General features: G+C 39.2%; 1 protein-coding gene across 3 annotated transcripts in view; it reads right to left on the minus strand.

Annotated features, from left to right (window-relative positions):
- Positions 1 to 12,232, minus strand: part of ESR1 (estrogen receptor 1) — a 319,262-nt gene that overhangs the window by 19,412 nt on the left and 287,618 nt on the right. The gene's annotated exons all lie outside the window — the stretch shown is intronic.

The raw sequence follows: 12,232 nt of genomic DNA on the forward strand, positions 1-12,232 counted from the left end.
TACCTCCTTCTCTGCATTATGAATCCTACTGCCTACCAATGCGTTAGCCCAGTGCTTGACCTTCACCCTCAATGCAGTGGCAAGGGGTTGACTGCACCCTATCTGATACCATGAGCAGTTAACGATTTTCACAGGAGGCCCTTAGCCCTAACCACTGACCAGCTAAAATCAAAACATATGGATTGTCCCTTATCTGGAAATCCAAAATAACTGAGCTCTTGTTTCTCACCAGAGAACTGAATTCTCAGTTGCACAATTCTTACCGTCTTGGTTGTGAAAATAGACTCTAGAGATTTGTCTGAAGGAGAGGTTTTATGTTGAACAACTGGCTTATTTTATTTTAATTAAAATTCTGTGAACCTTATAATGGAATGTATTCTCCATACTTCAGCCAAGCAAAGGAAATTTGGAGCCAAATTTGTGGCCCACTCTAAGGAACTGTACAGATGTATTTCTCTGTGCTAATCTGACTCCCGAATTTGTTATTTTATTCACATCACTTTCCCTCCTTACAGATTTTGTCAATTATTGGTTTATTTTTTTGCATTGCATAAAATTTAGTAAGCTATTTCAAATCCTCTGTGAAATAGGCCATATATGAATAAAATACTGCAAAAGACATCCCTTCATCCTCTGCCAAAATCAACAGTGTGAATACAAATGTTTATAAAACATCATGAAATGTTCATCTGACTTTGCCTCAATTCTAGAAAAAATGATATACTAGCTAAGAAAATATAATTGGCCAAAATGTACATGTTCACACCATCCCGAATGATCAGCTCTGCTTAAATACTCTGTGCAGTTTAGCACTAGTCACTGGCAAATGAAGACAGTTCCTCCTTGGTTCTGATTTGCATGTTTATTTCCAAAACTACTAAATTTCAGATATGTTTTTACCCTTTTTTCTAGATATAGAATTGAAATGGCTGATAGTTCTCTCTGATTATTTTAGAAAAGATAACTGGTGTCAAAATTACTATTTCAGGGAGATAAGTGGGCATGTAGACAGCACCTATTCTTTCATTATATCAGTTCCATCATTTCAAGTGAGCACTGTAGTGGATGAAAATTATATTTAAAAAAGTGTCATATGACCATGGCAGGCTTATCTCCTTTTTCCTTAAGGAAAGAAAGGCTATGTTACATTGCAAAAAAGAGATACTGAATTCCAGACTTATGCATTTAAAAGAAGTCTTAAGTTCACCTAGATCAGTGTTGTTCAAACCATTTTGCAAATCAAAACCCCTTCAAAAAACGTAAGCCCATGTGAAACCCTCATGTATAAACTAAGTGAAGTCTAATTTCTCTGATTAAAGAAGAGAAATGGGGGGCCTGAGGACTGCTTATGCAGTATCCCCACTATCACCCTGTCCCATGTCCCCATCCTCTGGTGACCCAGCAACTCCTGGAACACAAGTCTTCAGCAGAAGGTTTAAAAGTGAATGATCTCAAGAAAATGAAAAGACAAGCCACAGACTGGGAGAAAATATTTGCAAAAGAGATATCTGCTAAAGGACTGTTATGCAAAATATAGAAAGAAGTATTAAAAGTCAACAAAATGAAAATGAACAACCAATTAAAAAATGAGCAAAAGATCTGAATACACAACACACCAAAGCAGATATAGAGATGGCTATCAAGCATATGAAAAGATGTTCCACACCATAACTCTTTAAGGAACTGCAAAAATTAGAATACTGAGGTACCGCTACACACCTACTTGGAACAGCAAAAATCTGAACACTAACAACAACAATTACTGGTGAGGATATAGAGAAACAGGAACTCTCATTCGTGAAAAATGGCATAGTCACTTCAGAAGACAGTTTGGCAGATTTTTACAAAACTAAATATATTCTTACCATATGATACAGAAATCATGCTCATTGGTATATACCCAAATGAGCTGAAAATTTGTGACCACACAAAAACCTGTACATGGATGTTTAGAACACTATTATTCATAATTGCCAAAACTTGGAAGCAACTAATATTTCCGACAGTAGTGAATGGATAAACTGTGGTACATACAAACAATGTAATAGTATTCAGTGTCAAAGAGACATGAGCTATCAAAAGACATGGAGGAATCTTAAATGCATATTACTAAGTGAATGAAGCCAATCAGGAAAGACTATACACTGTATGGTTCCAACTATATCACATTCTGGAAATGGCAAAACTATGGGAAAAAAAATTAGTGGTTTTCAGGGGTTAGGGGGCAGGGAGGGATGTAACAGCAGAGCACAGAGTTGTTTTTGGGCAGTGAAAATACTCTGTATGATACCATAATAATATATGTCACTATACATTTGCCAAAACCTGTAGAATGTACAACAGCAAGAGTGACCCCTTATGCAAGCTATGGCCTTTGGGTGATAATGGTGTTTAATACATGTAGGTTCATCAATTGTAACAAATGTACGACTTTGCTGTGGGATGTTGATGGAGAAGAAGGAGTGTGGGGGGAAGGGGAGGTCCATGCAAACTCTCCGTACCTTTCCCTCAGTTTTGCTGTGAACCTAAAACTCCTCTAAAATAGAGTCTATTAATAAATAAGAATAAAATAATTTTAATGTAAAAAAACAAAAAGAAAAACCCTGCTGATCCTCTCCAGTTATTTTAATCATTGGGAAACACGCTCAGAGGGGTCAAGGAAGCAGGGCTAATGGATGCTGGAGTCGGTGGGTTTCAGGCAGCACATCAGGCTGGACTTGCCGGAGGTCACCCTGTCGGTAAATAAGTGGCAGAGCTGAAACCAACACCCCTAAATCCCGCCTCCTGGCCAGTGCTCAAAAATTACACAGAGAATTTCCTAACTTCAAGGTTCGTGAGAAACTGGAGATGACTGCCAATGGACTTGCCTCCAGAGATATTTGAGAAAACTAATAATTTTTCTGGAATGGCTTAGCCATCCAGCTTTTCAAAAAGGGTAAAAGATGGCGTGGAAAAATGAAAGAATGCTGGTACACACAGGCATCTTCTGAGAGTCTCCTTAATTGAGAACTTTCACCAAAGTGTTAACAATGATTACTTTTGTGTGGTGAAATTATGATTCCTTGAGAGATTTTTCTTGGTGGCTTTTCTGTATTTTCCAAGTTCTGTGCCTTGGGTATACATGACTTTCATAATTTGGTGGATGGAGATGCTATTAAAAATACAAACTCAAAGTCCCTTTCATTCCTATTATTTCATGAGCTCTGTCAATGCCTGAGCTCATGAGAGGGCTTCATAGCTGGTGAGTGGATCTTCCAAGGAATAAGGAGCTTGCTGTAGGGATATATTACTTGTTACTGTTTTCATGATATTGCTATCATCCCTAAGGCTGCTCACATTTCTGAAACTCTTCAAGGCTTGTCATTTCAGCATGAAATGGAGCTAACAAATTTCTTACTAAGCTTCAGATAATAATTGTCTTCACTGGAAATACCTCTGACATGTCATCAATTACCTTGGCTGCATGTCTAAGTACACAAGAGCAGCTTCAAAGGTTGACAGCACATTGTCCCCAGAGGACTTTTGAGTTGGAATAATGAGAAAGCACAGCATCAGGGTGTTGCTGGAAGATGCTGAGTGTTTAGCTTTCATTGACTATGAAGGTCATGTGATCTCACTCAAAGAGTAATGTTTGCTACACCAAAAGAAAGGGCAGATTGCTTCGCCTGTCAAGATGAAAATGAATTTTAGGTTCTGGGTCTAATTCACCACTGCAATTCCCAATTTTAAAGAATAAACAAACTGTTCCTGTCAGTCTCCTCTGGACAGTCACGCCTAGCCATTCTCAGAGCTGATGACCGTTCTGAGCTGGACCACGATGCCCAGTGTCTCCCAGCTGTCTGCTTCCAGTTGTGAGGATCTGGAGACTAGACTGCACTCGATCCTTGGGGCCTCAGGGGGGTCAGACAGGGCATTTTTGATCACCAGAGGGCATGGCTGGAGCGGTAGTGGGGTTACACAGAAGCTGCTTCTTCCCAGCTCATTACTGACTAGGAAAGGTGGTGTCAATCACACAAAGCCCCAGAACCCAGAGAAAATGAAATCTTTGGAGAACTCAGGTTGTCCCTCCCTAGGTGGGTTTTTAAAGGAAGGTGCACTTCCAGCCATTCAACTTCTTGTCTTTCTCTTTATAAAGATCACTTTTAAAAAATCTGTGGCAAAGGGACCAAAGGCAGAAGGTAAGACATAAAATGCCAACCCTTTGTGCACCCTGATGGCTTGGAATAAGAGTAGTTCACCAACATAGTGTTTGTGCAAGACAAACTTAAAATTCACATAACAAGCACCTATATAGATAACAAAATAAAACCAAAATTCTCTCAGATGATGATAATTCACTTCAAAAGGGGTGAGCTTGCGATGTTTATAATATAACCGGTGTAGAAATGTCTGCTGGGTCTTCCACAGCAGAGGGCAGTAGCTGGGTGGGAGGAAACTGCTGACTCGCCAGCAGTCCGCACGCATCTCTGTCTCCCACACTGCCTGATAAGGTCATATTTATGTAAAAGTGTAATTTGATAAGGCTTTCCGGAGCAGTAGGCTTTATGATTCAGAGACTTAAAGATGTTTAAATACTTTCATCTAGCAAATCCACTTCTAGAAACATATCAAAAGTAAGAAAATTGGGCAAAAGACTTATTAAAAGAATACAACACCAGCATTATTTATAAAACCAAAAAAGAAATCACATGTTTAATAATAACAGGGTTCTTGAAAAACGTTATATGCTCATGAATGATTATGCAGCCATTTAAAATCTTATTTTTATGAACTAAGATACGATATGAAAAAGAACTTCCAACATCAGCACTCTCTGGAAGACTCATGCCAGAAGATGATCATCAAAAACCCCAACAAAGGTCCACGCACTCCTACAGGTGTAGATGCATTCATCCCACCAGTTCCTGGACTTGCCATGGGAATGAAGAAGGAGATATCTAAGCTGGCCTGTGCATACAGTAAAACAAATTTGACTGAATCTATACTGTTGGAACTCAACCAAGAATTAGGAGAAGTACAAATTGTAGCGCTCCAAAATCTTACAACTACAGACTATTTACTGTTAAAAGAACATATGGGATGTGAACAGTCCCCAGGAATGGGTTGTTTTAATTTGTCTGATTTCTCTCAGACTGTTCAAGTTCAGTTGGACAATATCCACCATATCATAGATAAGTTTTCACAAATGCCTAAGGTGCCTAACTGGTTTTCTTGGTTTCACTGGAGATGGCTGGTAATTACAGGTATGCTTTGGTTACGTAACTATACTCCTATTATGTTAACGTGTGTGTGCAATTTAAGTAGTAGTTTAAAACCTATACATGCTGAAGTTACTCTACAAGAAGATATGTCAAAGAAATAATCAATCTTCCCAGGTTTTCTTCTGCCTGCTACTTCTATAGCTTTTCTTCTTCCTTCCTAATTACAACCCTTAAATAGAATTCGTGCCTCACATCGAATTTACCGAGTATCATAATTCTTCCAAGTGGTAAAGACACCTCAAGACAAATGCTGGGCATAGAAGTCACAGGGCATAAATATGCAAAGAAGTAAAAAGCTAACCATTTCAAACAATAAGGCTTCTCTCTCACTTACCAACTTCACATTTCCCTGTATGGCCCCGGAAGATGACTGGTTAGCCAGAGACAGGTAAGATTCCTCAAGGGAGGAACAACCTAAGACAGGCACAGTCACAGGGGGGCCATCAGGTGAGAAACTGGGGATCAACAGAGGTGAGGCTTAGAACCTCACCCCCCCTGTTCCGAGAGAAATCTTCTGCATCCATGGATGTTTTATTGCCCTGGTCTAGCTTGGATTAACACATAGTCTACAGGCACACACCTGATCATCTACATTTGCTCTCTTACAACACTAAACTATGTTTTCTACCTTTATCTTGTATCTACCTACCACTTAAGCATTTTATTAAAAATAATAATAATAAAGAGAGAAATGTGGCATCCACATATAAATCAAGTATAAAAATCAAATGAGTATTCATATTTGAACTGACTGTTTATAGGTCATAATGCATGAGCAAAACCGAAAGTTTCTGTGATGACTGCCCTTGTAATGTTCACCATGTAACTTATTCACTATGTAGGAATTTGTTCTCCATGTAAGAACTTGTTCGTTATGCTTCAGAAGATTGGAGACTGATGAAAATTAGGCTTGGGGTGGATTAATGATTGTGCATTGAGCATTGATCCCCCTATACAGAATTTTATTGTTGTTAACAACCATTTGATCAATAAATATGAGAGATGCCCTCACAAAAAAAAAAATATATATATATATATACACACTTCCAATTGTAAAATAAATAAGTAACCGGGATGTAATGTATAGCATAAGGAATATAGTCAAAATATTGTAACAACTTGGTATGGTGATAGCTGGTACCTAGAATTATCATGTATATAAATGTTGAATCACTGTGTTGTACACCTGAAACTAATGTAATACTGTGTGTCAACTACCCTTCAATAAAAAATAATTATCTTAAAAAAAAATCTTATTTTTAAAGAAAATATATGTGTATAATCTTAATTAAAATGTGTAAACATATATAGGAATAGATACACACAGTATGGAAACACAACAAAATAGTACCTAACACCAACTGAGTGTTGGTCTAAGCAGGTGTTGTTTTAAGAGCTAACTTGTATTAACAAGTAGACACTCTTATGATCTCCACATCATGGCCCAGGAAACAGAAGCACAAAGGGTTTAAGCAACTTGTCCAAAGACATACAACTAAGAAGTATCAGAAAGGGGATTTGAACTTGGAACTAGAGTCCCTTGCTCTAAACCCTTACACTATATTTGAATAAGGTAGATCAAAACCCATATGTTTGGCTAACTTCTGTTTGTTGTTTATTACCTTAATATTTTGTATTCATCAATGATCTAATTGAGTATTTTTTTTTTTGTAATCCAACTTTTCTTTAAAAGATTAATTCTCTTTATCTGTCTTTATCTTCAGACCATGAGGTGGGAACTGCCTTACTAATCACTACTATGTTATCACTATTGGTCTGACCCCTGGGTCACCTCAAAGGCACAGTCCTCGGGATCCACGGCAGTTCATATGCCTCACTTCACAGGAAACACAAAGTAGCAACTATTACTATCCCCCATTTTACAGAGGAGGCAACTAAGGGCAACTTTATATATCTAGCACTTAGCAGAATTCCTGGAAAGTAGTACATCCTCAATAAATGGTAGTTAGGATAACAAGCAGTAGCTTATTTGGCCATGGGATTCACTCAGTTCAGAGGGGCATTGCTGTCTTTCTTATATGCTGGAAGGAAAATAAAATCTAAAAAGTAGACATAAAGTAAAAACTCATAGAAAATAAAGCTAAGGCAACCTCAGTCCCTTTCAATGTACAAAAACAGCCATAAGCCCTCTGTGGGAAAGTGCTGAAGGAGGCTGAGGCTGCGGAGTGGCCCAGGACATCAGGGCAGGGCAGGGAGCAGGCATTCACTCTCCCATCTTCTTTCAGCGCAGGAGCAGCCGTGGGCCACGAGTGGAAAGGCTAGGCCCAGAAGCAGGTCCTCCAACTAAGTGCAGGGACATGTGGGTTAGACTCAAAGCTTTATAGGACAGTTTTGGCATTCCATTTAAATGTTTCAGGAAGCACACATGTTCTCTTACGGCTTTTATTTGTTCACTGAGTATCTTGTGGGAAAATAAAAACCTATTAAAAGACAATATTTTATTTTATTTCTGAGATCAAAAAATTAGTGGGATTTTGTTGTTTCCTGGTTCTTCAGTTCAAGGGTCAAAACACTAAAAAGATCACAGTCAGTGTGCTGGACATGTGGTAGCGGGAGGGCACCTAAGGTCCTTCCAAATATAGAGCCAAAGCAGAGTTCGAATCCTTTATTAGAACACGGAGATCTTGACACCAAAATCTTGGTAGCATATTTGATTGCTTAATGCTTTCCATTTGTGAAAAAAAAAAACCCAGATTATAATAGTAATGGTGATATTAGCTAATGTTTTGAAGCTACCTAACTAGTCATAACAAACCTATAGGATTGACTGTCTCAGAATTTCCAGGCAGGAATTTATTCATTATTGGCTAAGAAGAACATAGTAATTCTTTCATAAAGACAAAAACCAGGGTTTCCGTATTTGGAAAGCATGGATGAAACCAACTAACATTTGTGTGCATCTTTGTGCAAGGCACTAGGTGGTCATTCTTTCAATAGTGACGGGATTGTGGGAGCTAGAATTGCTCCATTATTTCCATTGTACACATGAGGCTCAGGGAAGCAGCTTACAACAGGCACCCACACTCCCTAAGTAAGTACCAGAGTTGCTTCTCTTGAATGCCAGGCCTCTCTAATGACCAAGTCCATACCACACCAAGTTTTCAGGATTAAAGGAGGCTGAGGCTTGCGTCAGGCCAAACCAGAAGGTGGCAGCAGGGAAAAGCTCCAACACTTGGGTCAACTGCTTATGGAACCCAGTCAACCAGAGAGGAGGAGACAAAGAACCACTTAATAACCAATCATAAAGTATCATTTATCTCACAAAAATGACAATAAGAGGAAGCTTGGCATTACAAAGAACTCAAGAAATCCTAAAATCAGATCTTCTCCACCATAACAATGGGCATACCAATGTGTCTATTTGCGATTTCCAAGATTTCCCATCAGAAAACTTCAACTGTTGAGAATTAACGATCCTCAATTTTATAGTCAGTATGTTTTTAAAATATTTTTTCATCTAAATAAAGGAACTCTGAGTCACTGTCTTATTTCTAAACTAGAAAGGATAAATGTTACTAAATAATTATCAGTTTAAAGACTGTGAGGAAGACAGAAATGTTTAAGTTGCTTATAGGGAAAGTAGGACATATGTGCATAAAGAAACAATCCAGGTTAAAGTAAAAAACTGAAAAGACAAAACCAAAGAACTGTGTCATTCATTTTTGTATAGTTAGCATACAAAGTTCATAGTAGAAACTCAACAAATAATTATTGAATAAACACAGTAGTCAACCACCTGACCAAATGCTAGATTGCTGGCTTTAAAGAATAGAATTGTCTAGAGAAGGAAAGCTCATTACAGGCTTGTGTAATATAGCAAGGTTTCCTGAATAAGATGAGATCTGAGCTGGACATGGAAGAATCAGAAAGACTGGAATTATGCAGAAGAACTGAAGTCCCACTGGGGAGAAGAACACTGAAAATAGGCACAGAACCTCCCTTCCATAGGGAGCCCCCTTCTGTAGCTCAGCCCCGATCCCCCAACTCCCCTGCTGCCCCTCACAGCCTCCTGCCCGGAGCCCATCTCCTCTTCGCATTTGCCTCATCCTTGTGCTCGGTCCCACTAGTTCTCAGAATGCCTTGAAGCTGGCATCGATTTGGCTGAGGGCTCTTTGGATTAACCAAGAACACCTCTGTCCTTTGGTGGGGAATGGAAAAACAAATGGTGTTTGCCCTATGGATGATTCTAGGCATTTGCAAGCAAAGTAATAAATTATTCTAAATGAGGCAGAAATCATGACAAATATCTTCCACTCCCAAATAGTTGTGAAGAGGAATTCCCATGGAAATTTTAGCATTTAGGAGACCCTCTCAGGACTTCCAGAAAGACATTTCTAGCAGGTCCCTACACCAACCTTTCAATTCCCCTTGTGCCTTTGCCTCAAAGTCAAGGCCAATGTAAATACAACCTGCTGTGGCTTTGGTGACACAGGCTCAACATAACACCCAAGGTTCCTCCACATAATGAGGTCTTGTTTCCTAGGGATCAGAAAAGCAGGATTCGGATTCAGGATTCAGGATTCAGGTTTCTTGAATCATTTCTAGTTTAGCTTCTATCAGAGATTCCTGGAATTAGAGTCACTTTGTAATTTGTCTCATGAGAGGTGAAGAATCACCCCAGACCAGAGCAGTGAATCAGGTGGGTTTTTAGAAAAATCCATACTTCCAGTTGTGGGAAAAAAACATTGATCCTGGTAACCCTCATATGTCCAATTGCTTATTCACTCTGAAAAAGGCACCCAGTGCCATACCATTGTGTTTCAGAATCTTGTCTTCTTTGATTCTGTTTCTCAGAGACAATATGAGATACTAGAGCTGTTCTCAGCAACAGATCTGCTTTCCCAAAACATTGCTCACTTTTGGAGTGTAAAGAGTGATTTCACTTTTTATAGGTTGAGAGAAGACTCCTGTTTTGTTACTGCTTCTGAGCCAACAGAGCCGTCCTTGAAGAAAAGATGCTATTGTCCTGATACCTCATGGAAAAGACAGCTGTAAACTCTGTCAGTATACAGTGCTTGTATTTCCAAATTAGTGTTCCAACCCTTCAAATGCATGGAAGCCCATGGAAAATCCTGGGGAAGAGATGAAAGAATTGGGATAGCGCAGGAAAGTTTAATTTGTGTGAGGAGAAAGCAGGCTGAGGTCCAAATCCTGCGGTGGGGAAGACTGTTTTGACATTCCGGTGCCAGTCTTTAATAAAAGACTTTCTTGTGAGGGCTGAAAGTTTTTTCCTCTGGGATTTAACATACCTGTGTCTATAAATCCAAAATTTTGATGGCAAAAGTCTTGCCTTTTTTTAAATATATATAGCTAAAAATAAAATCACAAATAACCCATCACAGGGACAGAATAATCATACAGAAAAAGGCTATATGAATCTGAAAGGGATATTTTGGATTACTGAGATCAGAACATGTACTTGTGTGGATATATATATCACTGGCTGATTTCACTTCCTGTCTGGAGTATTATTTCCTGGAAAAAGTGGGAAAAAAGTCTCAGTACTTGGTAGGCTGATTTCCCTGAAGTTAACAGATTGTGCTCATGAAAGCCATTGGCACGTGCCAGCCCTCTGCCAGGAGGAGCAGGTTCAGGACCTGGCACTGTGCAGCCGAGTGGCACTGCTCCCAGAACTCTCATCCAATAAAGAGCCATTGTGGGGTCTGTACCCTTCAGCGTACAGGACAAATGACTAAAATGAAAAGCACAATGCATGTGAGTGGAACCAGAAACTTGAATGGAGTGGTAATCACTTCCTTAGTGTAGATCACATATTTTTCACATAACTTGATCCTGTAATTCAGTCCTTGCCTAGAGTAATAACACAGATTTCCATTTATCAGTTGATAAGTGACAATGATTACTATGATAACCATTAAGTGATACAGGTTACTAGCATTGGTGGGAAAGAGAAGTGGAAAATTGTTAGGGGAGGCAAGGAGGGATTGGCATTCGTAAGAAGACGCAAAACATCTGAAAAGGGAAGGAAGTGCTGATTCTCTACACGTGCGATCAATACAAACTGTAGTTCAGCTATTGGGAGATTTGAGATCCTATCTAATGCTGTGAGAAAAACTTCTGAATCAGGCCTAGGGCTTCAAGATAGCTGTGATTTCTATGTGAGAATGAGGTCTGAGGCGTGAAGTAGGGCCAGGGATGGGAGGAAAGGCCGAGGTAAGGGCATCTACTGTGCCCCCGATTGTTGAGCTCCATGGCCCTCAGACTGGAGATCTAGTGATCAGATCCAAACACAGAGGGACCTAGGGGGAGTCAGGGAGCTGATTCAGCTGACCCACAGTTTGCATCTGGGTGACCTGGAGTGACTCTTTACACAACAGCCAGCCTCACTATAAACAAAAACAAAAACAAAAAAAAACCCCAGATGCCACTCTCAGCTAAGCTTTCTTAGTTGAATAAATAGGAGGGGACAGTTGAATAAGGCAGTACAGACCAAACGAAAACTGCTTTTGCAGTTGGACCAATTTACTGCATTCCCCATTCCTCAGTTTTAGGACCAGATTTTTCTATCTCTGAGTCAATTACATTTTTCAGCCAATCACTTTTTGAGCAGAAACATGGTCTGTCTCAAATAACCCTCTTTCCTTATGATCTGGAGCTTGGAATTGGTCACAATTTCTTAACAGGATCCCTTGTTCTACTTACTTCCTGACAGATAAAAAGCCTATCAGCAGACATACATCCATATACATCTACCACTTTAATAAAAGCATTCCTGTTATCTGTGAAAGGATACAAACATTTCAACCAAAAGGCTATTTGATTCAATGTCCAATTTTTGTTTTTCATTCATCATATTTGACCAGTGATGTCCCACTACCCTCAGTAGCCTACAAATGACAATAGGTTATTTTAAATGTACCTAAGTTGTTTCTTTCAATTTATGATTATGCCCTTTCACTGGTTTAAAATACACAGATATTTCTTCCAAT

Source organism: Manis pentadactyla, chromosome 12, assembly GCF_030020395.1.
Source record: "Manis pentadactyla isolate mManPen7 chromosome 12, mManPen7.hap1, whole genome shotgun sequence".
Taxonomy (NCBI): Eukaryota; Metazoa; Chordata; class Mammalia; order Pholidota; family Manidae; genus Manis; species Manis pentadactyla.